General features: G+C 32.9%; 1 protein-coding gene and 1 pseudogene across 6 annotated transcripts in view; one reads left to right on the forward strand and one right to left on the reverse strand.

The window, feature by feature from the left end:
* The window catches only part of CCDC102B (coiled-coil domain containing 102B), a 361,810-nt gene that overhangs the window by 331,661 nt on the left and 5,670 nt on the right, over positions 1-24,479 (forward strand). The gene's annotated exons all lie outside the window — the stretch shown is intronic.
* LOC118147116 (U2 spliceosomal RNA) lies at positions 18,256-18,413 on the reverse strand (annotated as a pseudogene).

A 24,479-nucleotide genomic window follows, 5' to 3' on the forward strand; every position in this document is an offset into this window, starting at 1 on the left:
GTGGGGATGGCAGACTGTATTAACAAAAATAAATCATTCTAGATCATTCTAGAGATGTGACAATACATTTCTTATACAATTTTATAAATAATTTCTAATTCCTTGTATAAAACAGAAGTGAGCAGGTGAGTCAGTGTTTTGTATTCTAAAGAGACCGAAAGATCGAACTAAGATTTGCACTCTAAATTATGCGAATATTTATTTTAAAGTAACAGATAACCTGTGATTGAAGCTAAGACAATACTATAAGCATCGCTGAGAAACTGAAAGGACTTCTGCCTTTTGTCTGGATAGACATTTCTACAGTAAAATCATGGAAGGGCATCAGCATTGCAACATAGTATCTAGGTAGAAATCAGGCCAAAACAAAGCTGTGGTTTCCCTTTGAGTGGTAGGAACAAAGAAATTAGAAAATTATGGTCATGTGAATATTTCCTTAAAACTTTTGTATACATTATAGTTTATTGCTTCATATTTAAGTTTAGTTTTTAATGTAAAATGTTATTTTGAACAAAAAGACACATAATTTTTCATAGCTATTTTCAACTGAAGGCAACTTATAAAACTTAGCTCAATCAATAACATACTGGTTTTATTCATCTCTCCCCTACCAGCCATTAGTTAGTTAAAAAAATGAAATCTTACTAATTGATTACTGAATAAAGATCACTTTTATCCAATAAACTAATCTCTCATTGTAAAAGGCTTTGTCATTCACTGAGCCTTCACTTTTTCCCTGTTTCTCTCCCTAACGTGGGGAATTGTATGACTAATAGGAACTCCACACTGGGGAGCAAAGAGGTCGGACCTTCAAGTGCACACTGGTCAGTGTTTGCTAGGGTTTGCTAGGCTGTGAAGTAGTGAAGTCTATTTTGTCACTGGGTACTCTTTCTGGGTTTTGATGCTGAAATGTGAACTTCCTTCTCTTTGCTTAGCACTTCTCCTGTTGAACTGGCTCCATCTCAGCCCTCTCTGGTATGGCCTCCCTCCTCTATCCCTGTCATATCCCCTACCAACCAACTGACTGAGGAATTCACTTAGGTGGAGGCTTCAGGATGGCCCCAGGTCAAGCTCTCTTCTCAGTCACAATTCTATATGAGAACCAAATAGAGTCTGGAGAAGCTAAATATTAGGGTTCCTCTTGCCTGACCATGTTTCTCTGCTTTTCTGTGGCTGTTCCCCAAGTGGGTATGGGGCAAGTGGTGAGGCATCTTCCTCTCAAGATCCCAGATGCAAGTGAAAAACAAATCTCCCCACCACCATCCCTCAACATTAGACTTCTATGGTTTCTGGCATGCAACCAATCTCGAGATAAAAGCACATAAAAAGGAAATTGGGGTGCTTTTCTGAAAGGTTTGCTTTTCTCACAATCTCAGAACCCAAGAGGAATGGGTTTTTTATACTCTCACATTATATCATGTTCTCTTTTCTATTCTAGAGTTCAACTATTATGGTAGGCAAATGAGGCATCTCCTCCGTGATCCCAGTATAGACTCATATTGATTTAAATCAAAATACTGAAAATACTCTATTTTCTCCATATCCAAGAGAAACAGATACACATTCTTTAAAGATGAGTTTAGAATTAACACACACACACACATGTGTTTGTATATATATACACACACATATATATACACATATATATATGCATATATACACATATACATACATACATATATACACATATACATACATATATACATATATATATACACACACACATATATATACAGCACATTGTCCTCCAAAATGCAAAGGCCTTCAGTGTCTTGGCCTTGCCTCACCCGTGCTATGTTGTTAGTAATAAAAAGATTGCCTGTTATTGATGTGGGAAATGAACTAATCTCCACAGAATTCTTGTCTTGGTAATTGTGCAACTTTCCTTACTATGACTCAACTTTGGGCACATCACACCATTGGAGTAACATCCACGAAAACCATTATTTCTATTTTTAATACATGTTTATCTTGCTAACATAATTTATTTCTAAAGAACACATATAATTTTTTTTTTACTTTGGATTCAGGGGTCCATGTGCAGGGTTGTTATATGGGCATATTTTGTGATGCTGAAGTTTGTGGTATGGATACCACATTACCCAGGTAATGAGCATAGTACCCAACAGGGAGTTTTTCAGCACACCCCCCATGACTAGTACACAGTGTCTGTTGTTTCCATCTTTGTGTCCATGCATACTCAATGTTTAACTATCACCTGTAAGTGATAGCATGCAGTATTTGGTTTTCCGTTCCTGCATTAATTCACTTAGGATAATGGCCTCCAGTTCTATCCATATTGCTGCAAGAAACGTGATTTTGTTCTTTTTTATGGTTGAGTAGTATTCCTTGGTGTATATGTGCAACATTTTCTTTATCCAACCCACTGCTGATGGGCATCTATGTTTGTTACATGTCTTTGATATTGAAAATGGTGCTTTGGTGAACATGCAGGTGCCTGTGTCTTTTTGGTAGAATGAATTCTTAACAAAGTACTAGAAAACTGAATCTAGCAGCATATTAAAAAGTTAATTTACCACAATAAAGTAGGCTTTATTCCTGGGATACAGGGTTGGTTCAACAAATGCAAATCAATAAATGTGATTCACCACATAAACAGAATCAAAACAAAGTCATATGATCACCTCAACAGAAGCAGAAAAAGAGGCATCAAAGAAATATACCTCAAAATAATAAGAGCCACCTATGACAAACCCACAGCCAACATAATACGGACTGGACCAAAGCTGGGCCATTCACCTTGAGAACTGGAATAAGACAAGGATGCCTACTGTCACCACCTTTATTCAGCATTGTGATGGAAGTCATACTCAGAGGAATCAGGCAAAAGAAAGAAAGAAAATACATTCATATAGGGAAAGAGGAAGTCAAGTTATCTCTCTTTGCTGATGATATAATTCTGTACCTAGAAAACCCTAAAAACTTCAGTGAAAGAATTCTAGAACTAATAAATGACTTCAGTAAAGTTTTAGGATAAAAAATCAATGTGCAAAATTCAGTAGCATTTCTATCCACCAATAATTTTCTACCAAGAATCAGATCAACAACACAATCCCATTAAAGCAGCCACACAGAAAAAAGGAACTACCTAGAAATCCATCTAACTAAGGAGTCAAAGACCTCCACAAGGAGAACGACAAAACACTGCTGAAAAAAAAAACCAGAGATGGCACAAATAAATGGAAAAATATTCCATTTTTCTCCACATTATATGTTTTTGCAACGTTGGTACTATTTTCTGAAATCACCTCTAAATATATGGTCTCTATTATCTTTAAGTGAAGGCAAAATTTTATGTTTTTTATAGAAATAACTAATGCAGAAGCATATGAAAATTTCTACTTTCAATGAATACAGTTCTGTTAAAAAGAGTAATTTTCTGTGATGTGCTTAATACTTTTATTCACTATACTTATCAAAGAAATTAATAAACAATAAAGAGACTTTTTTCAAAAGGAAACTCTACCAGACCCATATAATTATTTTTGACAATCATGGCTTGGAAAGGTTAAATAGGAAATCAATTTCTATATTGAATATAAGAATGTTCTTATTTGGACCTTATAAAAGTCCATTTAAGAGAGGAACATAGCTCATAGTTGAATGTACTCTATTATGAAATAATAATACTAAGTCAAGTTTGAACTATAATTATCACAATGAGGCACCAGTCTGTGGAAACAAGTAATGCTGGAAAGAGATTTGTCCTACATAAGCTATTCAGTAGCCCCACTGACAACCTGGAGAAAGAAACGGAGAAATAGAAAATCTGTAATTCTAAGTTATTTTGTGTCAGACCATAAAAAGAAATTAAAAATGGTTCTAAAGGAAGCGAATGTAGTTTATTTTAAAAAATTGAAAAATAACTCATATAATAAAATCTAATGGTATAAGAAAAGACTGTTGAAGCTCAAGTATAATATTACCAGTGTCATAAACTAGGAAAGGATTATAATAAAATGAGATTATTTTTGTAATAATTTCAGAAGAGCCCTTTTTAAGCAAGCACAAATCTCGGAAACTATAAACTATGTGGTATTTGAACTCACAGAATTTTATAATGTATTCAGAGTCTTATTTCCCAAGGACACTACTTTTGTATACATTAAATCCTTCTCCTGCTGCTACTTATACTCAAGTTCCTTATAGGCTTTCCCTACTATCCATGTTCTATTATCTCTTGAGAACTCATTGCATCTGATGAACTCTTACACCAACACAACTTTCACTACTCTTCTATCTCATCATGACAATATAGTTTATACTAAATTTTTAGTTAAATAGTTGCATTTCATTGAGAATTTTAACATTGTTTACTGCAGAGCCTCATAGTGTACTATAATTAAATGTTCTGTCATTTACCTCTTTAATTATTTTTTTCTGTTCAAACTTAATCATTGCCTATATCTAGTTGCATGATTTTCTATGTATATGTATTTTTTTCCTGCAGAATACTTTTATTACAAAAGAAATTAATTCTAAATGAACAGTTTTTCCTAAAAATCTATTATAATCAGGAGTAATTTCTGTTTGGACAGCTCTATTATCTCAGGATCCCGACTTACCAATATTTCTAAACTCCTATCCTTATATTTTGTGCTTAATGACCTCTTTGTTACAGTATACCATCAGCAATTTCAACAAAATAATGTCATGCCCGGTAAATCTTTTAGGTTTTTAAATTATTATTTCAATTTGAGCTCTTTCTAGTTCTCTCTTTATAATAGCATATTCTTGTTTTATGACTTCAGTGTCCTTTTTAGCCCCTTTGAAGTTAACTAAATATTACTTTTATGTTATTCTCTGTGTTTTCGATTTCCTCCCAATCATAATTTTCCTGTTTCCTGGTTTTAACCTCTACCATTCTCAAGCTTTGGATTTACACTTGGATGAATCTCAGCTTTCTCTATTGCTCTCATCTCTTGCTTGCTTTATTTCTAGGCATTTTTAGTCAACCTTTTTTTCTTAAATACTTTAGGATTATTGGATACTTCTTTATTTCTTTACAGAAGTTTTTAGCTTAGCTCTTTATCCTCTCAAACAACCTCAGAATTCAGCAAGTAACTCATGAGGAAAGCTGGCCCTCAAGTCTCTAGGTATCATTCCAGCTCACCATGGTCTCTTTTCTACAGATTATAAGTGGGTTTGGTGTTAAGTTAATCTGAGCATTTATCTCTTATAAAAAGAATTTGGAATATTAATAATAATGTCATAAGATAAAAGAAATATATGCTTTATCTTATGGCTTTAACTTTCTTGATGTTTTCCTTGCATTCTGTGTTTTCTGTAAGGATTGTGCTATGCAGTACTGCTTTTATATATTACCCTCTGCTCCTGGTTTGGAATTTATACATTTTGATTTATAAATATTGATTATTTCTACTATAAGTTATTTAATATATTTTTAAAATCTTGAATCTCTTAGAGATTTGTAATTAAGGTCAAGAATTAAATTACATTTTAAATATTTTCCTCTATGAAGAATTATTTATCTTACCATTTGCCTTTGTTCTTTTTGCCCTTCTAAATTTGCATGGATTAAAATATGTGAACTGAAGATAAAAGCTCATATTGTTATTAAATACATTTTATTAGTTTACCTTTATTTTTAGTTTGTAACCATTATGCTTTACTTTTAAATTAATAAATATTTTTGACATTCACAAATCATCAACCTGTATCATGATTTCCAGATTCTTAAATCGTCAAATTATGTCATTTCTTAGATTACTGAAGCCTATTTGTGTGTATATATGTTTAACCTTTTAGTAAAAATCATATTCCCAATTCATATTTATTAATTTACTTACTGGGTATTAGACCAAGATTAGCATCTTTCCTTTTTGACCATATATATTTTTAAGATGTATTTGGTATTAACAATTTTTAAATGAAAGCATATTAAATATTTTTTATTTGAATCCTGAATTTTAAAAAAAAATTATTGACATTTTAATCTAGCTCTTCCTATAGTTGACTATTTTGGTTCTTTTATCAGTAATCTAGAATAATATATTAGTAGTTTTCACCCAGATGGATAAGCAGTTAGCATTCTTTTCACAAGTGAAGAACTGCCTGGATTGCCTGGAATTCTAGGTTCATAAAATATTACCATCAATGAACATCATTTCACTATCTTAGTGCTAAGGAAGAAATATTTGTCATCAGTTTTCCCATTGAAAGTATCATTTTTATGCCAAATTACTAAAAATTGTTTACACTTATGTTTGAAAGGGAGCAGAATATATCCTAATATAAATATGTGGCTAATAAATTTAATGTAATTGTGAAAAGTGCATTTGATTTATGTGTTCAAATCTTTCCATTTTTCTAAAAAAACTTTTAAAATATAATATAACATCTTATGTATTTTTATTTTTTATCTTTTCCTTCTATCTCCTGATCATCAATTATTCCTTCTGAAGGGTTAAATATATCTGCCATCACTTTTTGTTTGGTATATCAATTATACTCTTAAGCATGTTAAACTCAGGTTACAATTTCCCTCTAAGTTCTAGGAAAGCTTTTAAAGTTTGTTAAATCTTTATTGTTACAAGCATTTTGTACTCAAAAAAAATTTAATATATTTTATGGGTTTCCTTGTATCTTTTTCTTGTATTAGACAACTCTTTTCTTTTGTTTTCATCATTATCTAAATATACCCTCTCCCTATAACATCCCAGGCCTCTCTTATAAATGTCACTTCACATTGGATCTTAGGTGATGCCTAACAGAATTAAACATGTACACACACAAGATCCAAATTTAAATTTTCTTCAAATAATTACTTTATGCTGAATCTTAACAATATTATATCCTTTCTTTTTCTAATACATTATTTGTCTTTGAGCAAGTGTTCTTGATTTTTATTTTTAATTTTTGTTAACTATTTTGTCTTTTTTCCCCCCTTGTATGAGGAGATATTTATCCAGGTCAAATTACATACATTATAATACATCAATTAAAATTTGTTTTAGTACTTATCATCTGTGATGTAAATGGAATAGAGAAAATATGATAAGCTTAAACATATAACAAACACGAGAGTTTCCTTGACAACTTAGACAATGGGTCACAGAAATTGGGGATGAGAATAAAATTGTTCCAGCTGTTGGAATTAAAGCAGTGGGATCTGTGTAGCAAATTGGTTGTACCATTTTGGCCATCTTCGAAAGGTCTCTTACATTATTCTTTTAAAATACCCTCTAAACTTTGCAAAAGCTGAAAGCACTTCAGCAGCACTGGAAACTATCAGGCTGCAACGTTTTTGGTGTAAATAGAGCAGAGGATTACTATCAGAAAGCAGCAGAACCCATGTGCCCAAGTCAGCACCATGCGGTCTCTGGTTTTCTCCTCTCTCAGTCTATTCCACAGAAGTCCCTACTTTGCCTGCTTTCTGTCCTACTTTTAGTTTGCCTTTGCCCTTCATCTCAGAAGAGTATGCCTCATTTTGGTTGACAGCTTTTACATCACCACATGAATGGTTTCCATCTTCCACCTTTGCTCTCTCTCCCTTTCTGCCAAAATAATTCTCTTCTCCTGTCCTAACAGGAACTCTTGGCAAGGAAGAAAAAGAATATGAACTACTTGAGGATACACAGCGTAAATATGTGTTAAAGGTTTTCTACTTGGCTTTGATTGTGGTATGCTTTGTACCAAAATTTCTATATTACTTTATAATCATCCAAGTTCAGTGTTTTGAGTATTTTATGGCCATGAATGTATAAATATTATGCCAGGACAGCTGCTAACTGGCTTTTTAATGGTTTGTGGTCTAGAATTGTGTGGTAGTTGTTATAGATCAATTAATTGTTACTTGGGATTTGATATTCTGCCTTTCCAGTACTGAATACTTGATAATAAAAGAGCAATAAATTATTTTTAAAACAAATGCAAGACAATTTTTCAATGTGCAGAATATGTTCTTATTTCTACAACTTTCACTGTGGCTTCAACAGTGGATTAGATCCATAAATTTGCACTACTGAAGAATATTAAGAGTTCTCTGAGAAGAAACTGACTAAAAAAAAAATCATTATCTTTTCTATTCAGTTTCCAGCATTGAAAATTAAAGTTTTGAACAGCACTGTGCAATAGTTATATTTGAGCCATAGATATGAGCCACATTTAAAAAGAACAAAAGAGCTGATGAAATTAACATTCAATTGCGTAACTTGAGAATTTATTTATTTCAATATTTGAAGCTTTATTTTCTTTACTTCTGTTTTTCAGTGTTTGATCCAAGGCCAAATCTCTATTTTTTATTTCATTGATCACTGTCTTTAATTTAATTTTTTGAGGTTGATTTTTAAATATTATTTCTTTATTCTTCAGTTAGAAGCTTAGATATTAAAGATAAGTAAGATTAGACGTGTTTTGTAGCATAACATTCAGTTTTTGTCAGTGTTCACTTTGAGGAAAATGTATATTTTGCAGTTGATGCAGTTTTTCATTTGTGTTGTTCAAATCTTTTACATCTGTATTTTTTTTCTGTTTGTTCAACTGCTTTCTCATATACTAAGAGAAGTATGTTTAGATTTCCAACTATAATTTTGGATTTATCTTTTACCTTTGATATTTCCATTAAATTTTCATTTTTATATTTTGAGGCTATATAATTAGGATAATTTTGTGCTAAAATTATCTTTTTATCGAATTTCTTCTTTTGTCATTATTAAATAACCTACTTCATTCCATAATACCCTTTTGTCCCAAGTCTATTTTTATTAATATTAATCAATTTTGTATTTAGTGTTTGAATAATTATATTTCATCTTCAGCTACCAACGTTTGTTGTATCCAAGTGAGATAGAAGGAAACCGCCACGCTCTGAGTTCCAAATTAAGAGTCCTTTATTAATTAGCCGGCAACCGAGAGATGGCTAAGGCTCAAAATTCTCTCGGCCCCAAGGAACGGGCTTGATTTCCCTTTATACCTTGATGTAGGCAGAGGAGGGAGAGCCTAGTGAAGGGGAATTTTACAGAAGAAGAACAAGTAAGTTAGATAAGGAAGCTGGTAACCAGGGGGCAGGAGGTTCCCAGGATTGTGGGTTGCTATATTTCCATTCGGTCATGAGGGTGGTAGCAGGGGGAACTTACCATACAATCATCACCAAGGAAGGTATTCACAATAGCAGGTAGACTTGCCAAGAAGGATGCGGATATGGTGGTTGAAGGTACTGTGAACAGTGTGAACCATTCTTAAGGGTTCAAAGCTTTGAGTGCAGCATGACCCAGTAATGCACCTGTGGGGGCTAAGCAGGGAGGGAGAAGCTAAGCTGGAGCTTACTGCTTAGATGGAGTCAGTTAGGCTAACACATACTAGGTTATTACATGTTCTTTATATTTAAAGTCATTCATTGTTTTAAATATTTTTCTTTCACTAGGATTGTTTAATTATTTTACATTTAATACAGTTACAGATGTATTTGTGTTTATTTCTGCCAACTGAAATATATTTTTATTTGTCATTTTATCTTTTGTCTCTCCTTTCTTTCTTGTCTTTTCAAAAATACTAATTAAATAGCTTTTATTATTCCTCAAAGCTCTTCTATTAGCTTTTTATTTCTTTCTTTAATTTGGTTTCAGCAGTTTATCTGTGATATAGCTAGATTTTATTTTCTCTGCATTTATTCTAGTTGAGTTTGCTAAGTGTATTGCGCCTTTTAGCTGCTCCCTAATCCTCATCCATTATTTCTATTATGTCTTAATCTCAGTTTTTTTCTTTCTGGGACTCTTAATTTTAATTAATTAGCCATCCCCATCACCCCCAATGCTCTGTTCTTTTATTATTGTTGCCTTTATTATTATTATTACTTCTTAATTTTTTATTATTTATAAAAATATATATTTTATTATATATAATAAAATATTTGTTATATATTTTATTATATATAATAAAATATTTGTTATATATTAAAATATACTTCATTATTTTGTTAATTTCTTTATTATTCCTTATTATTATTTCTGTTAGTATTGGTATTTTATCATTGATCTTTTATTATGTTCCAAATGATAATCTTGTCTTCTGCTATTAAACACATAAAAGTCCTTAATTTCATATATTATATTTTGCATTTCTAAAGTTTCCATTTGGTTTTTTACATATATTCTAATTTTTTTCTTGAAATATACTCCACCTGTTTATCCAGCATAATTATGTTTTTCTATATATTCCACAATATATAAATCTGGTCTACTGTGAAATCCTTTTCTAAAGCTCCAACATCTGGATTTTCTCTGCGTCTACTTGCATTGATAGGTTTGTTTTGATTATCAGTCATTTATGCATAATTTTTAGCATTATAATTTTTAAGTTTATGCTGGACATTACATGCTATGATACAGAAACTTTGCATTATGTTTTCATCCTCCAAGACCATTAGATTCTATTCTATTAAGCTATTAAGAGAGGATCACCCTTTTTTCTGTTGATGCTTGGTTTTAAGCCATTTTAGCACAGGTCTACTTTAACTTATCCCCGTATTGAAAGAGAGCACTTACTCCTAAGACATGCTTTTACTTCTGGGAATGGTGTTTCTGGCATCTCACCTGAAGCCTAATGTGTGCACCCAGGTCTCACTACTATGATTTGGAAGGGACTTCAACATTTCCTCAGTACTGTGAGACCTCTGGAAACTCAGCTCATAGTTTCTCTGCATCTGTTTTCTCCTGGACCTCTTAGCATCTTGTCCTGCACATGGTCAGCTAAGAAATGTCACAGGCCTTCAGCAACATTTTATGCAGATGCTTGGAGGACTTCTTGGCACTTTCCTCCTCTTTGATATTTTGTCATCCAAATCCCAACCACTATCGCAGCCCCAGACTCTGACCTCTGATTTCTCCTCCCACTCAAATTGAGACCTTTGCTCTCTGTCTGGCTCTCTTTGTGCAGCAATTTGAAAAAATACCCTAGTGAAAAATCCAAGGTTAATGTAAGTCTTACTTCATGTGCTTCCCTTTCCTTAAATATCATGGGAGGGGTGATGCATTCAAACACGTTTTTAAACCTCTTAAAATACTTTTTGCTCCAAGTTTATAATTGTTTATGCCTGTCGGATAAGTTTGATATCAGCTACTTTGTTTATTCAGAAACTATTAAGTTTTTGACATCTGTTTCTGCCACTCCATAATAAATCTGAAAATTTGATTAAACCTCCTATGTTTAAACTTTCTTTCTGCCTTTTTATTATTTCTTTGGTCTAAATTATTATTATCTATTTCCTAGATTCCTACAATAGCTTTTAATTTAACCACTTCTAGGACATACTCAACATTAAACAGTTGTCTTCTAGAATTACATTTATTTATTTATTTATTTATTTATTTATTTATTTAAATCTGGCTGGAGTGCAGTACAATCTTGGTTCACTGCAATCTCCACATTCCGGGTTCAAGTGATTCTCTCATCTCAGCCTCCCAAGTAGCTGGGATTACAGGTGTATGCCACTGTACCCAGCTAGTTTTTATATTTTTGGTGGAGATGGCGTTTCACCATATTGGCCAAGCTGGCCTCAAATTCCTGGCCTCAAGTGATTCACTTGCCTTGGCCTCCCAAAGTGCTAGGATTACAGTGTGAGGTACCGCACCTGGCCACAATTTTGCCACTCTCCAAATGAAAACTACTCGATAGCTTTTCTTTAAACTTGGAATAAATCTTTGAACTCCTTACGTTGACCTATAAAATTTAAGATGATGTAAGCCTTCTAAATGCTTTTCTATGAACTCTCTGTCCCTGCTCTGTGCTTCAGTAGCATTGATTTTTTTTTAATTTCCTGAACCTGCAAAGCTTTGCCCACAGCAATATTTTAGTACAGCCTGTTTTTTATGACCATGACATTGTGTTCATCATTTTTCCCTGACGTCCTTCTCTTGCTTTAGGTGACAACTGAAATGGTCTTTCAATGAGGCATTCCCTGACCACACAGAATTCTCCCCCTTAATCTCACAACACACTGATCTTTTGCTTCACATCGCACCAAAATATGACTTCCCACTTGTGTACAAGTATATGCTCTTATATAACATCTTTATTTTCTACTGGATATAAGCATCATGAGGAAAAGGATCATATCTTTATTTTTGCCATGCTATGTCCAGTGCTTCTTCTTAATAGGTAGTGTATAATGTATTAAATACTTATTGGTATATAATAAGTGTTATACAAGCATATATTGAGTTAATGAAAAACATATTATATAATATTTAATTTCAGAAAGTGTTCCATAAATCAATATTTGAAGCTTAATGGAGGATCAATATTTTCAAGGAATTTTAGAAAATTAGAACTAGAAGAAACCACAATAATCATTTCTGATAACATTGCCTGCACTTAAATCACTCCAGTGTCAGGGCTGAGGAACTCACTATTTCACAAGGAAGCATGTTCGATTTCATTCTATTCCTACTATTTTAAAAATGTCTTTATCAGATTTAATATAATCTAAGCATTATTTTGAATTGTTTTACTTATAATCTTATGGCAATGGTTAGCTCCATTTTACAAAAAAAAAATCTGAAAAAAATGATACTTAGATTTGTGCAAAAATAATTGTTTGCACCAACATAATATTGTTTTATTTGTTATTTTTTCTGAAATCTAAACACTTAAAGATACAATTAACATGAAAATTATTATTAGATTTAATTGAATGCTGAAGAATGACACTTTATTCTAGGATCATTTATCATAATTGGAATTCTTTATGTTATATATTAGATTTATGTTTTTATCCCTGTGCACTTTTAATGATCCATATTTGCATGCACTGCAAATAAGAAATTTTGACTATTAGCCAAAATTTTAAAAATATAAAATAGATTTTTAAAAACCAAATTTATGGAAAAAATGTAGTTAACATTAAGAAAGATACATTAAACACTTTTCTCTGTATAGTGTTTACATTTTCCTGTTAGTTATATTATCATAAAAGAAATGAAAATTTTTGTATGGATCAATGTATGCATTTAAGTAAATAAAATAATGTATTTTGAAGAAGACGCTTGTGTAATGTGGAAAATTACATTTACTTTAACTTAGTATGAGCATATATAATCATTTAAATATATAGGAGTTGGAAATATATCTATACTCTAGCTCACAGAGTTGAAGTGATCATCAAATGAGAAACTTATTTGAAATCGTTTTTTAATTTAATATTTTTTTTTCTGTTTCTGAATTATTTTTATTACCACTATTTAGGGCATAGAGATTTGCTTACAGAGTGACCCACTTTTTTCTAGCTATTTTTGGGTACTATATTAGACACTTCTAAAATTGCAATACCTTTTATGGATCACTTAGAAACCATTAAATGAGTTATTGTTTCAGTAAAACAAGTTACATTTGCGAATTGCTGCCTATGGACCATTATTAATCTAGGAAAATGAAAGTGGTGGTCTAATTACCAATCTGATTCTTTTCAGATTCTGGCTGAATAAAATTTAAACAAAATGTTATAAAATGATGTTTTAAACATTATATTACAATTGAATAGGATAAATATTGTTTAAATTTTTATAAAAAGTTATTGCCTACGTAAGAATATGTAAGCAATCCTTGTTAAGATGGTACTATTAGATTAATCATTGATCTTCCTTCCTCTGCTCTAAACTCAGGTAAAGATAAAACCTAGACTTTCTGTTTGTTGTTTTTAGAGATAGAGTCTCCTTCTGTTGCCAAGGCACAATGCAGTGGGCACAATCACAGGTTAATGTAACACTGAACTCCTGGGAGCTCAAGGGATCAACTGACTATTTTTTAAAAGAACTTTTGTAGAGACAGGGTCTTGCTACATTTCCCAGGCTGGTCTAGAACTCCTGTACTCAAGCCATCCTCCAGCCTCAGCCTTCCAAAATGCTGAGACTACACGTGTGAGCCCCTATGTCTGGCCCTAAAATCTATTCTGATAAACTTAGGAAGAAACATAGACATGTCCAGTGATACAAATGCAGGTCTCTGTTGACCAGAAACAACACAGAAGCTCACAACTGCAGTGGAATTGTAGCTGACGGACTGCCTGTCTCAGGATCCAAATATGGGCAGTGGGAACTGGAAATATGACTCGTTGAGGGTGATGAGGATCGAAGTCATCCTTCATAGAGCCGAGTGGAGACAGAAAGAAAAAGCCATTAAAGACAATCACAAGATTTCCAAAATTTCTCATGAAAATCAAAAGCACGTTGCCAAATTGATTGCATAAAAAGAGGAAATACAGGCCGGGCGCAGTGGCTCACGACTGTAATCCTAGCACTTTGGGAGGCCGAGGCGGAAGGATCACGAGGTCAAGAGATAGAGACCATCCTGACCAACATGGTGAAACGCTGTCTCTACTAAAAAACACAAAAATTAGCTAGGTGTGGTGGCGCACACCTGTAGTCCCAGCTATTTGGGAAACTGAGGCAGGAGAATTGCTTGAACCTGGGAGGCGGAGGTTGCACTAAGCTGAGATCGCGCCACTGCACTCCAGCCTGGCACCTGGTGACAGAGCAAGACTCTGTCTCAAAGAAAAAAAAAAAAAAGAGGAAATACAACCGAATAAATAATTTTTTTTAATTTAAACAGAATATAACTAAAGTTTTAGTTGACACTTATAAAATGTGAAGATTATGAAAAAGTTTGAACCATTAAAATTGCAAATTTAAGTGATGCTTAAATTTTCTAAAGAACAATTTCTTTTAGTTTACAAAAAAAGAACTATAATAGAATTATTATTAGATATTTTGCTTATTAATTAAATTCCTTGTGCCACCTTGAAACAAATAAGCAATGTTATATAGCTGTGCGTTATTGGTGAATTTCGCCAGAAACTTAAGGAACAGATTTTTAAAAATATTTTAGAGAAGCTCAAAAAATCAGTTTCCTAACACTTTTATGAGATAGCAAATTATTGATAGTTAATGTGAACCATATAATAAAAGAGAATTACAGGCTGAGCATGGTGCCTCACACCTGTAATCCCAGCACTTTGGGAGGCGTAGGCAGGCGGATCAGCCTGAGCTCAGGAGTTCAAAACCAGCCTGGGCAACATGGCAAAACCCCTTCTCAACTAAAAAATACCAAAAATCAACTGGGTTTGGTGGTGCACACCTGAGGTCCCAGCAGCTTAGGAGGCTAAGGCGGGAAGATCTCTTGACCATAGGAGGTCCAGGCTGCAGTAATGAGTGTTTGTGCCACTGAACTATAGCCTGGGAGACAGGGTGAGATCCTGTCTCAATTTTTTTTTTTTAAAGAAAGACAGAAGAATTACAGATCAATCTATAATCATGGGCACAAAAATCCTAAGTGATGACCCTGGAAAATGGGATCCAGAAGTGCTATAAAATATTCATCAAGATCATACAGTGTTTAGTCTCAGAACTCAAAGAAGGTTCTCTACAGAAAACATAAGACTTACTTCACCACTTCAATTAACTGAGAAAGTGATATGATTATTACTATATGATTATTATTACTGTAAGATTTTCATGATAAATTTATATGATTATTATATGATTTTAAAGTGGTATTATTAAAAATAATAGCTAGTTTAATTTTCTACTTGAAATGTATAGCAAATATTATTCTTCACAGTGAGGAAGAGAACCTCTCAATGAATTCAGAAATAAACAAAAACAATAAAACATTACTGCTATCTCTCCTAACCTGTATTGTACCTTAGTAAAGCAAAATTGTATAGTAATAAGCAAGAAAAAAAGGTAAAAATGTTGGAAAAAAGAGACAATTTTACTATTGTGTAGTGGTAGAATACATATACAAGACAATGTATAGAACACTTACACAAATGAAAATAATTTGCATTTTTTTTGTTTAAAGTTCAACAGACAATCTAAAAATAGAATACAAGTGAGCAACGTGAAGCTTTCCCACCAAGATCCAGAGCAAGGAAAGGAGGTCCTCTCTCTCCACTGCTGTTGCAACAACATCTGTAAGCCCTAATGCAATGCAGTAGAATTAGAAAAGTAACTAAAAGGTATACAGATTGGAAAAGATGGAGTAAAATTATCTTTCTTAACAGATGAGATGATTGTCTATGTGGAAAATCTGAAACTATTGACAAAAATACAGTTGTGAGTACTGAGCAATAGAGTTGTAGGATGCAAGGTTAATAAAAACAATCACACTTCTATATATCAGCAATGGATAAGTGAAATTTGAAATTAGGAACACAACCATTTACATTAGCACTCCAAAAAGGAAGCACCCAGGTAAAATCTAATAAAAGGTATACAAGGTCCATATGAGGCTACAACACTCTGATGAAAGACTCCAAAAAAGAACTAAATAGAGAGAGATTCCATGTTCATTGATAGGAAGACACTATTATCAATGTCAGTTCCTTCCAGCTCAATCTATAGATTCGAGGCAATCCCATTCAAAATTCCAGCTATTTTGTGGATACTGACAAACTAATGATCAAGTTTATATAAAGTGAAAACAGACCCAGAATAGCCAACACAATATTACAAGAGAAGAACAAAGTTGGAGGATTGCCACTGTCTGACTTCAAGACATACTGTAAGATACAATCAACAAAACAGTGTGGTATTAGTGAAATAACAGAAAAATAGATCAATGGAACAGAATAGATATCCCAGAAGGAGGCTCACAAAAATACAGAAAACTTATCTTTGACAAAGAAGCAAAGACACAAACAATACAGAACACAACAGCAACAAATATTTTCCACAAATGGTCCTGGAACAATTGACTATCCATGTGAAAAAAAAAATGAGTTTTGATATAGACCTTCCAAGCTTCACAAAAATCAACTTGAATCGCAACTATAAAACACAAAACAAAACCTCTAAAAGATAACATAGAAGAAAGTCTAGGTGAGCTTGGGTTTGGCTATGACTTTTTAGATGTGATACCAAAAGCACAATTTGTGAAAGACATAATCTATAAGATGGACTTTATTAAAATTAAAAACTTTTGCTCTGTGAAAGACAACGTCAGGAGATGAGAAAACAAGCCACAGACTGAGAGAAAACATTTGCAGAAGACATATTCAATTAACTGCTATTAAAAATATAAGGAACTCTTAATAATAACACAAACAACTCAATAGGCCAAAGACCTCAACGGACACATTACCAAAGAAGACACGCAAATGGCAAATAAACATACAAAAAGATGCTCAACATCATATATCATCAAGGAATTGCAAAATAAAGCAGCCATGAAAAACCTACCACTAAATACCTATTAAAATGGCCAAAATCCAAAACACCAAAGGCTGGCAGCGATGTGGAGCAACAGGAACTCTTATTCACTGCTGGCGAATAAGAAAGAAAGTTTTCCAGGTAATACAAAACTAGGCATACCCTGAACATACGGCCTATTCACTGAACTCCTTGGTATTAACACAAAGGAGTTGAAAATTTATGTCCACACACATCTGCACATATGTTTATAGCAGCTTTATTTATAATTGCCAAAACTTGAAAGCAACCGAGATATCATTCAGTAGGTGAATGGATAAGCCACTTGTGGTGCATACAGATAGTGGAATATGATTCATCATTAAAAACAAATGAGCTATCAAGCTATGAAAAGATAAGGAGAAAATAAATACATATAACTAAGTGAAAGAAGCCAGTATGAAAAGGCTACATACTTATAATTCCAGCTATATTACATTCTGGAAAATGCAATCTATGGGGACATTGGAAGGATCAGTAGTTGCCAGGGGTTGAGCCAAAGGGAGGGACGAATAGGTAGAGCACAGAGGACTTTTAGGGGAGTTCAACTGCTCTCTATAATACTATCATGAGGGATACATGTTATTTATATTTGTCCACTGAGAGTGAACCCTCATGTAAACTATGAACTCTGGATGAAAATGATCTGTCAGTGTAGGTTTATCAGTTGTAACAAATGTAGAATGCCATCTGGTGGGAGATGTTGATGATCGGGGAATCCATACATGTGTAGGGACACAGGCTAGAGAAGACATTACTGTATGTACCTTACTCTGAATTTTTCTGTCAACTTAAAATTCTTCTGAAAAAAGAAAAAAACTTAATCTAAAAGCAGTAAACAAAATTTTAGATGTATTTCAATAGTTCAAATATATATGTGAAATTCTTTTTGAGAAGATTACAAAATTTTTGTAGGTCTTGAAAGAGGCCATAAATAAATGAGTAGCTTGCATGTATGGATGATACATTATAATAAGAATATCATTTCTCCCTAATCTTTAAGTTTACATATTTCTAACCAGAATACCAATAGAGATTAGCATAGAATTTATCAAATTGTACTGAAATTCACATCAAAGACAGTAAAGAGAATAAATTTCCAGAAAAGCTATCATTTTTCTGAAAGAAGTTTTAAACTAATAAGAACAGATGCTAAACTTTATCTTAGCCAAAAGTCTGAGAAGCAATGGAAGAAGTTTTAAAAAAGGAGGTTAATTCCATTTCATCAGATGTCAATAGGCATTTACATCTATAATAATTAAGCTAATGTCTATTGTTGCATAGATAATAAGCCACGTTTGCTGATATTGTGAACAATGTTGTGGCAAATAGCATGTGCTTAACTAAATTCATGAGGAAATATCCTTTGAATTTTAATTTCTATTAACATCAAATACATCACTAAATGTCCTAACATTTTTCTAGGAACTTTTTCCTTTAGATGTTTTATCTGAAGAATTAGCACATTTAAAAACATGGTCAGGTGCTCTATGTACTCCTAGTAATTTACATTACTTCTAAAATGTATTAACAACAGTATGCAAACCCAAGTCTGAGTGGTCTCCTTTGTATTTATTTTTTAGATTGCAGTACTTTGTAGAATAATAGTTACACATGCACACATATGGGATATGTGTGTGTCTGTTATAATGTTGTAAATGCAATGAGATCAAGGATGTTGTTTGTCTTGCTCATTGCTTTACAGCACCTAGATCAATTTCTGGAATATGTCATATGTGAAAGGCAACAATCTTGAATGAAAAATTTTATTTTCCCATTAAAATGTAAAGCAGTTTCCCTTCTTAACTTTATTTCATTTTTTAAAAACCCTTTATCATAACAGGGGGCAGGGAATTTTGTGTTGAAAATGGGAAACATAGTCATTTGGTATATTTCAACTTTTTAAAAGACATTTTTGGGGAGAAACTGAGTAACTAAAAAAAATTTATGGAGTAAAAGCAAGGAAATGTTAACCTAAGTGTCAGCTTGCCAATTTTTCTGTAGTTGTAAGTCAATAATTCTTTCAGAAATACGTTCTTGAGATTGAATATATAGTATTTACAGGATCTGCAGAAACAGCCATTATCGTATCTTTGTTACTTTTTTCCTAAGTCATGAATCAAAATGCTGATCATAGTACAAACATGTATTTAAGTTTGTAAAGCAAGGTGAATAAACAGTGGGAAAGTGTTGACATTTTAAGGGACAAAATTGCAAGAAACTAAACATTTTAATTTTTTTTGAGATGTGTGTGTGTGTGTGTGTGTGTGTGCATTTGCATTTATCGGAAAATAAATGGTTGACCACTTTACATATATTTATTTGCATGTAATATTTAGATTTATGTTGTTTCTAGATAAACTTTCATAGTCTTTCTCTTATTTTGGTTTGGAAAAGGCAAATTTCAATAAATGAGCAATTTTTTTTCTAAGTAATCTATGTATTACTAAATATTTTCTTATTTCCATGAATAAGAAGATTATAAAACAGAAAACATTCTATGACTGTTTCATTCCTCATGGCACAGGGTAAAAGGAAATTAAAACCAAATTTAATCAACTTCCTAAATGAATAACCACACTGTATATTAAATATTAAATTGCCATTTTATATTATAACAAAGTAACTCACAATCATCATTATAACGTTGGCTGTACTTTTAGCAGAATTTTGTGTACAGCTGTCTAGAACATTTTTATATGCTTTTTCATCAGACATACAGAAATAGAAGCATACATATAATTATAACTTCCATTATTTATTCAAAGTTGTCTAATCTGGTGAAAAGAATTGAGGTATAGGAGGAGGTAAAAGAAACAGATCTGATAGTTTTTACCCACACAAATACATATATGTGAAATATATTCCAGTAATTTAATATGATCAATATTTATATATATGAATTAATATATCACTTGAATAACTCATATGCTATTTCTATTGATGTATGATCTTTAAATATTATATTTATTATTCTCATCATTTTTTGTAATATCTTAGTTCAGTGCTAGATTTTTATATAGAAGGAAAGGAGGGCATTTGATCTATTTTAAGGAATATATTTCCACTGTTGTACTCACAGTTAGTTCTAAAATAAGAAAAATGGCCTTGTATTCAAAGACCTGTGTCTAGCTCATGACAATTACCAGATTATGATAAGTAAAAATTATGCAGAGTAATGGAACATTTAAATTTTACATTTGTTTTCCATTCTAATATAAAATAAATAAACCATTTACACCCCAGTATACTATATTTTTTCAAGGAATCTAGATTGTGAATTAATAATTTGTAATCAAATATATTACATAATATTTTGAACATTTCTTCATTACATTTTGCTGTCTTAAAATTAAGCTATTATTCCATAAATTTTTATTTCATCTTCCTGATATTTCATTACCACATTCTCTGCACTTTGAAGATGCCTTTTATGTGTAGATTTCCATTTCTTCTCACCTTATTTTGATATTTTATAAATTTTCCTGCTACCGTATCTATGACTACCAATTATAACTCCAATTATAACTTCAATTATAATTTAGATATTTCTTTTAAAATTGACCTGCTTAGGAGAAAATGTAGATCATGTCAATGAACTAAAATATTTTTCTTCATGGTTTTTATATTTTAAATTATCTTTATTGTTGTATGCTCATAATTTAATATTAAACTTAGGCATTTGTACGGCACAAGTATATATTTCTTACTTTATGTAATCAATAGGTACACAGGAGCTGCTGCTTAAGAAACCTGTGATTAGAACATTCATGCCGCTCTTTACTTTTGCAATATTATCTTAACATTATTATTGCCACGTCTGTCAAGAACACTACAGAACTCTTGCTGTGAAACTTGCTTACACAGTCAGATGTGAGGACAAAAATATTGATTCAATCCAGATGATTTTCTGGTACCACAGCTGATGCTCCATGTTTACTTATGGTTATTAAATTTTGATGATTAATCATTTTTATGACATATGCAATTGACACACTTAAATAGCAAAAATCAATAGTGACAAGGCATTCAACTTTTAAGAAGTGTCTTCTGCTTTTAGAAATTCCCATTTTGAAAAAAGCTGATATTAAGTAAAAAGAATGTGGTCTAAATTATTTAGGTAAATTTGCATGTGTATAAGCAGAAAGTTGACAGACTTTGCATTTTTAACTGTAAACAAAATAGAAACATCTCAGTGACCCATACAAAATCTAAATTTCCCCTTTCATTGAAAATAATGTCAAGCACATAAATGCAAGTAATTTGTAATATAACTTTTACAAAATTACATTGTATTATTTGTATCTTTTCATGGTTAAAAAAAAAATTATATGTATTATAACATTCTTCTTCATGTATTATAGAACTTCTGACTCAAAAACAAAGAATAAAATGTGATTGTGGGAGGGAGAGAGAGGGAAAAGGGAAGTGAAGAAGGAAGTATGAGAAGAAGGAAGGAAGGGAAGAGAAGGGAGGGAGGGAGTAAGGGAGGGAAGGAGGGATGGAAAGGAACAAAAGAAGGAGGGAGAGAAAAGGAAGAAAAGAAGGAAGGGAGGGAGGGAAAGAGGGAGGGAGGGGAGGGGAGGGAGGGAGGGAGGGAAAGGAAGGAAGAAGGAAGGAAGGAGGGAGAGAGGGAGGGAAAGTAAAAAGTTTCTGAGTTGCTTCTTTAACTTCTTTTTCTCTTTTTGTTTTTCTTTTTTCTTTTTTTGAGACAGAGTCTTGCTCTGTCACCAGGTGCCAGGCTGGAGTGCAGTGGTGCAATCTCGGCTCACTACAATCTCCAGCTCCTGGATTCAAGCAATTCTTCTCCCTCAGCCTCCTGAGTAGCTGGGACTACAGGCACGCGCCACCATGCCCAGCTAATTTTTTTGTATTTTTCAGTAGAGACAGGGTTTCATCATGTTGGCCAGGATGGTCTCGATCTCTTGACTTCATGATCCATGATCTGCCCACCTTGGCCTCCCAAAGTGCTGGGATTACAGGGGTGAGCCACCACGCCCGGCCTGCTTCTTTAACTTCTTTAAGAAATTAGTGCGGAATTAGAATCCACCTACATTGCTGAAAGTTCCGTTTGCATTATATACTTAATTGCATTTAATTCGCTTGAGGTCTGCTATTCACATTTTAGCAATGTTACCTTAATTTGTTATATTTAATTTTTAAAGTCTATAACCTATTGGTACACAAGAATAAGTGCCTTCATTAATTTAAGCTATATTGTCAAATATTATTTCTGGTCTTAGAATCTAAAATTTAAAGATTTTCTACAAAATCCAAGGTTTAGTGTATATGTTTTTTATTAAAAATATTATGTTTTTTAAAAGACATCAGAAAGGTCGACTCAGCAGTGATAAGATTTACAGGCATAATTTCACAGGCCAAAGAATTCCCACAAATATTTTTAATGAGGTGCCAGCATCTAATGGGTTTTATTAGCACTAATTTGCAAATCTAATTTACAATGGTTAGAATACTAAGGGACTTTATCAAATTAGGATATTAAAACTTTAGATGATCAATTGATATTTCTATTTAATTTCCTAAGTTATTTACTAACTGGTCATATATTGGATAAACTTACCTATACAGGGATTAAATATGAACTGCATATGATGTTGTTTTACTTGTTATGAAAATATTATACTCCACTATTAACATAAAAAATTAGAATCATAATCATTAGTCATTATTTAAGAGAGTTCCAAACTTTGCTGTATTTTAATTTAACCATGAGATGCGATATTTTGGAGTTTGAAAGCAGTTATTCAGTAAGTTACAGAATGGCCGTATTATATTAGGAAAGTCTAAACATGGGTGATCAAGTGTTTCTGAATGATCCACCCTGCAAAATTCCAACACTACCTTTGTCTTTTTTTTCCTATATACCTGCTAACACTCACTTCCAAAGTGTATCTATTTCAACTGACACCTGCACTTGGACCTAATAGTAGACAAGGTCTTTGCCACTATTTGGTCTATTACCAAGGTGGTTACATGGAGCCACCAGCCTTCTCTACTGTACTACCCTTCCCAAGGGGCCATCTTCGTGCACCTTATGACTGATTCTGCAGAGAGAATAGAGCTATCCTTTCTTGACTTGGTATGCTTTTTGCATTTACAAATATAAATTTCTATTATCTGCATGCAGCCCTACCTTCCTTATACCAGAATTATATGAAGGTTTTTCCTCTTTGAAACAAATTTATCCTATTTTGTCTTGATCCTAATTTCCTCAGCTTATCTGGAATCTGAACTTGTCATAAAATTATTGTCTCTTTCCAAACGTTCTTTAACTTTTTCATTATACTTGTCCCTTCAATGTAGGCTATTGCACATACTCAAGTCTTTGAAAGAATTGCAAAACCTAAACATAGCTAGACCAATACTTCCTACTCTTACAATTCTAATTTTCACCTTTGTTTAACTTTCTGTCTTGCAAATCCCTTGGGCCTCATGTTCTCAAGTTACTAATTGTTATGTCCAATTCCTCAATTGTCATTTATTTTAACTTTACAGACACTTATACAATGCATACTATATGCTCAGCACTATTCTAAGCATGATGGTTATTTGTATTATATAGGTGTATATTTTAACTCAGTCTATCTGTTTTTTTTAATTACCCACCTTCTGAAGCCTGTTTCTGTCAATTCATCAGATTTATTCTCTATCCATCTTTGATCCCTAGCTGGTGAGGAATTCTGATCTTTTGGAGGAGAAGAGACCTAGTTTTTGCTGTTTTCATCCTTTTTGCACTGGTTTCTTCCCATCTTAGTGGCTTTACTACCTGTGGTCTTTGTATTGCTGACTGTCTAATGGAGTCTCTGAGTGGACATCCTTTTTGTTGATAATGAAATTATTTCTTTTTATTTCTTAGTTTTCCTTCTAACAGTCAGGCCCCTCTGCTGCAGAACTGCTGGAGGTCCACTCCAGACCCTTCTTGCCTGGGGATCACCTATGGGAGCTACAGAACAGTAAGGGTTGCTTTCGGTTTCTTCTTCTGTTATCTTCATCACAGAAGGGTACCTGCCAGATGTCAGCCTGAGCTCTCCTTTATGAGGTGTCTCTTTGGATATACAAGGGTTGGGGAGTTGCTTGAGGAGACAGTCTGTCCCTTATAGGAGCTCAGGTGCTGTGCTGGGAGCTCCATTGTTCCCTGCAGAGATGCTGGGCAGGTACTTTTAAGTCTGCTACAGCAGAACTCATAACTGCCTCTTTTCCCAGGTGCTCTGACCTAGGAAGGTTGGCTTTATT

The sequence above is a fragment of the Callithrix jacchus genome, chromosome 13, assembly GCF_049354715.1.
Source record: "Callithrix jacchus isolate 240 chromosome 13, calJac240_pri, whole genome shotgun sequence".
NCBI classification, from domain to species: domain Eukaryota; kingdom Metazoa; phylum Chordata; class Mammalia; order Primates; family Cebidae; genus Callithrix; species Callithrix jacchus.